A 6173-nucleotide genomic window follows, 5' to 3' on the forward strand; every position below is an offset into this window, starting at 1 on the left:
TCTTATTAGCTTTCTCTGTGAAACTCATACAGTACTTGACTTAATATGATCAACCAGCCTGTGAAGATGTTGATACCTATCAACCAACACAATATGGGCCTTTTGGAAGTTTATTGCAGAAAGGGTGGCAACATTCCACACTGGTTGAACCTCCTCTTTATACATGTATTTGTATGGCAATGTGTGGTGTAGTTCACCTATTTTCCATGCTGACCAAAGGGTGCAACAGGCTGCTTGGCCAACGGCTTCCATTCTCCTCACCTAAACTTGCCTTTGAAGAGTGGAAAGAATTCTAATGAGTTTCTCCCCCTCTCTCACTTGCCAAGTTTGTTCACACATCAACACACACACACACAGTTAATGAGTGTGCCTGCGCTTTTCCTCATTAGCCACACAGGTTTATCGCAGGCCAATCAAAACGCAATGACCGCCCACCCTGACAGAAGGAAGAAAGCGCACGCGCACAAAGAGACCGTTCCTCCTCTTTCTCTTCACTTTTTTCACCCCTCTTTCTTTTCTTCCTCTTCCACCGGTCCTGAGTTCAAACATTTCAATTATGTACCACTCCATGCGCTGAACTGACAGGAGAGAAAGAGCCCCCCCCCCCCAAAAAAAATGCACTTACATATCTCACACTCGCTAACATGTTGACTAACTCAGATGGCAGCCAAGATCTTCCCTTCCCTTCTCCTCTTTCCGTGGGCTGAGGGAGGCTATTGTTGCTATGGCAGTGATGCGTATCTTGCCATGTAGAAATGGAGAGGTGGTAGGAGTGAGTTGACAGAAAATGAGAGTGCGCGGCCGCCTGCTCAACCCCTCTGAGTCGGACTAAACTTGATATAGCCTCGTGGCACCGTGCGGAATGTAAAAAAGCCAGAAAGAGTACCTATAAGAGAGCTCTGACTTGAGTAGGATGAGCTTCTCAAAGAGTTTCAAGTGTCAGACATGAATGTCACAATAGCTTGAGTCGCATGCTAGTTTTATGACAGAAACATCAACATGACAGCAGCCTGTGATGCACAAAGTCTGTCATTGTAGTCAGGGTGGCGGCGGCGGCGACGAAGGGAGGTGCTGGTGGGGGGGAAATGAATGAGACCAAGGCAATCTTTTCATTTTGTTTTTCACAGGACGAGTTTGTCAAAAAATTTCAGATAGACTTAAAAAGACTATAGAGAGGGCGGAATAATGTGCGGGAGTGACTGAAGGGTCTGAAGAAAAGGGGGTTAGTTTTTCAGCGCGAGGCGCCTAGAGCCACTGCAGAGTCATTAGAGTAGATTTGTCACATTAACAAAGGAGGAGGAATCGGCCCTTTTTAAAGGGGGGAGATAAAGAAAGACACAGACGTGGAAACACAAAGACGCAGGGTGGGGGAAAAAGGGATTTCGAGACAGAAGGGAGGAGAACAGGAGGCTGGTAGTGAGATTGATGGAAGGCGGGCGGGTGGGGGGATCTGAATACATGTTTGGATGGAGAACAGGTTATTTTCTGGAGGAAAATCTCTTGGATTTAAAGGGAAACGCCACCCCGGATCTTCTCACAGCTGGCTATCAACCATGTTTGATTTTCAGCGTGTTTGTGATTAAATGTAATTTAATTTACCTGTCAAAGTTTCCTCATCCAGACGTATCTACTTGTACTTCACTGGACTGGGGTTGTCCAGGTTGCTATTCCAACCTCAGAGAATGTTCCTGACCTTGTTGGACACTGGTTAAACATCTAGGTGTGAATGAACAGTGAAAGCAGAAGAATAATTTATTTATTTGTTGAGAAAGTTTGAAATCTGCTTCTGTTCGGTGCATCGAGGAATACGCCTCGTGTGCTTTGGAAGGACGGATTCAGAAAGTTCATTTACTGTAGATTTTTTTTCATTAGTCGAAACATTTTCTATTATTATACTCCTCTGCTGCTGGAATGCGTCGACATCATATCATGTCATCCTGATCCTAAAATAGACCCAGAAATCCAAGCTACCTCATTGTGGCTACGCTTTTTTTTTTTGTGGTAAGGCGTTTTCACGTGGCTTTTACTTCACGAACTCGCTTTGAATATGTAAGAACACTTGTGCTTCTATCACAGACTGCTGACAATGGTGCTATGTGCAGCATTTTCTGCTTTTCACATTTCCCATAAGTCCCATGGACTCCTGTGACAAAAGAGATGAGTCTGCCGCTCTCCTCTCTCTCTTCTATTCATTTTGCTTTACAAGTAGTAATATGAAAGGCGAATACTTGCACCGTGTGTAACAAAGACACCCGACAAGATTTTCCAAAAAATGCAACTTGTTGACACCACTGTATACGCGGAGGAGGCTCGGAGAGTCAGTCTTCTGAACAATGATCTTTTCTGATCAATTACACAATAACATTTACATGGTAATTGATATTTCAATATTCCATGTAGCAGCTGTATAGTCCACAGCAGCTCAACTGGCTTGCAGCTCTCAGACGTCGCTGCCTCTCTTCTCTCCTCACACCGCCCATCCTATTCTGCCTTGCCAGACAAGCCTTACGCCAGGCTAGATATCCTTTTCTCTACCTGTTAAGATGTTAAACAGTCCCCGGTTTGCTGCTCCGCCGGCGCTTTGATCCTTTGATGACCTGGTCATGCTAAAAAAATGCAAAGAGGCTCACTTGAAAAGAGAGGATAAGGAGTATGTCTCAAATAATACACCTCGGCAGATGGATTTGATAGAGCCTCAGAGTGATGGATCCTTTTTTTTTCGTTTTCTGTGCAGCCCTTTGCTCTCTTTAGAGTTGCATTTGTGAAATGAATCTTGAGGCAGAGGAGGAGAGGGGTGAAACGCATTTTAGATTCCGAAGGGCTTATCGTGCTGGCGCCTGATTATGGCAGAGGCTGTTGTTTCCCCTGGCTATATTAGGATTGCAGGGTTTGACTTGCAGCTAAAATCATGGACTATTTCTGCCCTTTAGGCAGATTTAGAAGAAAACCTAAAGCTAACACCCTATATCACACAGTGAGTTTCCAACACCCTATGCCTGCTGCGTCTCAGCCGAGGATTTGTGAAAGAAAATACCTTGAGCCCCCACCGTGTCTCCTCCCCACACACACACACACAGAAATAGGCTGATAATGATGACATAGCTTGTCAAAATCTGGCACCTTTAACCTTGGATATCAGCGTTATTGCTTTCCGGTGTTACCTCAGCTGCAGATACAGTGGGTGGTTAAGTTGCCATCATGGGCTGAGAAGCGGCCAGAAGCAGGGATAAAGCAGCAACAGTATCTTTTCCATCTCTGACAAGGTGTGTGTGTATGTGTGTGTGTGTGTTGTGTGTGTGTTGTGATTCTGTTAAGCCCTAGTAGGAGACGTACCTTCTTGTGAAGCCTCACCAGGCAGATGCAAGCAGGCTAGCTTTCCACTGATGGGCCCCCCTACCCTGCTAATAAATTCAGTCATTTCCACAAATAAATTCCAAATCATCATATAAATGACATTAAATAGGGAGATGGCACAATTTAATACACAGAAAAAAATAGATTCCTACCAAAAAAAAGTCATTAAACTAATTTGATGCGACAGGGCAAAGTCGAAATAATTCAGGCACTTGAGTTAATGTTTTTTTTTTTTTTTTAATGTCTCCTCTTCTGTTAGCAATTAAATTGGCAATTATGAGTGTTTACGCGATTGATTCCAGAATAATATCAATTCATTTCCGATCTCAGCCTCTTCTCATCATCATAACAAAAAAATTTCATATCCATGTTGGACTGTTCAAGGGTGAGACAACGAGCCTGGAGCAGGAAGTTAAAATCTTTTTTGGAGTGTTTATCTGGCATTTGATGAGGCTGTGTCTTGTTACCTCTGTTTGTCTGTTTGTCCTGAAGCAACATTGTAGGAAACACACACACACACCCACCCACACACACACACAGTTCCTTAGAACTCATAATCACGATGAAACCCGACGGACTTTGTCTCAATTTCCTCATCTTTTTTCTGCTATTGCCACTTCAATTATGAATGAAGATGTTTGATTACAACAGGAAGAAAGGAGCAGAGATTAGAGGAATCTGCTATATTGTGCGTGTGTGTGTGTGTGTGTGTATATAATCAGTACCTTGATGGTGCAGGTTAAAATGATGCTGATTACAGTGGATGAGGAAAGAGATGGATAGAATAAAGGAGAATAACACTTGTTAGAATTTCTTAATGAATATAGATTAAAAACTATAAAGCAGTACAGGCATTTGGGGAGATTTGTATACAACGTGAATGTTGTATCACATCCAGAATCCTGTGCAAACTGATAATAACCATTCACTGATGCCAAATTTATTCTCCTGGTAAGACTTGGCCAACCTGAAATTTCCTTCCTGAATAGCACTGCATTCGAGGAAATCGAGAAGCCTAATGACACATCAAAGGATGTGTACGCTCTGCGTTGCTGTGACCCAGATTCACGAGATGTAGGCTTAATTATTATGCTGTCAAAGGTGTGTGTGTGTGTGTGTAAGCGTACGTGTGCGCTTATATGTGTTTTTTTCACGTGGGTGTGCAGATATGAGCCCTGTTTTGTGTGTCCCACTGAAGTCAGTGCTTTAATTAAAGCATGAAGAGATGTAAAATGCATGCCCCCCAGGTTCACTGCTCCTTTTCTTATATTATTAAACCATCTCAAGCCAGTAACAAACAGTAAACAAAAACAGTCCATCCCTCAGCTTTTTATGTTTTCATTGTTGCTCAACGACAAACTCTTGCTGTGACTACTTTGTACAGACACTTGACATTCAGGAAAAAAAATAAAAACCTCACAGTTAAATTTCATCACACATACAAAAACTGTTTATGTTCTGGTTAAATTTAACAAATAGCAATTGTTTTTATATTAACTTTAAACATTAGTAATACAAAGAGTAATAGTAGTAGTAATAGTAGTAGTAATAGATCTTGTCTGAAGTTTCAGGGTAGTCAGTGAAGTCAATTAATACATTCATAATGGAGAAGTGAATTAATGCTGCATTAAGTTTATTTTGAGTTAAGCTAACGACAGTCCTTACATTGTTGACGGGGCTAAAATGGCTTCATGCAGTACGTCTCTTGAAGAAAATAAAAAATACTGTATCATAGACTACACAGAGGAAGATTCACCAATATTTTGGGGTTTCTTTTGTTGTTTAGATAAGATTGGTCCAAAAAGCTGAAAATACCCCGCGCACAGCAGTGCTTCTCTTCTGCGTGCCAGCTGGTGCAGAGCAAACCAAACAACAAAAACATATTCCAGAGGGGGGGAACCCAGGTAGCTCACCTGGTAGAGCCAGCGACACATGTACCGAGGCTGAGTCATTGCAGCGGCCGTGGGTTCGACCCCAATCTGTGGCCCTTTGCTGCATGTCATTCCCTCACCCTCTCTCCCCCTTTCTTGTCCATCCCAGGCTGTCAAATAAAGGCGTTTTGTTAATCCAAAAAGGCCATATAAATACACATACACACAATAATGTATAATAAATACACATCAGGATGCTAGGATTTACATGGTTTTATTACATTAAAAAGGAAGCAAAAATGAGCCAACAATGCATTTCACATTCTGCTTCATCAGATTCACTTTGTGGATTTAAAATGGTGATTCTTTATCAAGGAAACAATCTATGATCAACGAGTGTTAGCGTAAGTAAAGGGCAGTAAAGGAGGTTGTACCAGCGTCTAGGGGTTGTGTATTAACAATAATATGGCCATAAAATAGGTATCACGATTCAGTCTATTGCGATACTGTAAGCAAGGCAATATATAGTGATTTCTTACCACCCTAGTGGGTCAAAAGTAATTCTGTGATAGTAGTTTAAAGATTTTTTGCCCTACCACTTCCTGTTGCATCCACAACTTAAAAAAGGAACGTATAGTGGTTAGCTCCTTGCATTGTGAACTCAAACTGCAATTGAATCTCTGCGGAAATATTTGTGCCCCGTTCATTAAATGTCTGACAACAAGGGGATACAAATTATAAGACACAGGTAATAAAATATCAACTGACTTCCTGAAGAAAATGACCAGAAGAGCTTCTCTCTCTGTTTCAGTGATGAAACCTACAAAATGAAATCTGGATTCTGTGTTAAGGCACACAAGGTCACCACTGGTCATGTTATTTCTGGAGCATTATGAAGTTGTTGGCCACCAGACTGGGGAAGTGTGGGAAATTTAATTTGACAAATTC

Source organism: Morone saxatilis, unplaced genomic scaffold (genome assembly GCF_004916995.1).
Source record: "Morone saxatilis isolate NCDOM2014 unplaced genomic scaffold, NCSU_SB_2.0 Contig10, whole genome shotgun sequence".
NCBI classification, from domain to species: domain Eukaryota; kingdom Metazoa; phylum Chordata; class Actinopteri; family Moronidae; genus Morone; species Morone saxatilis.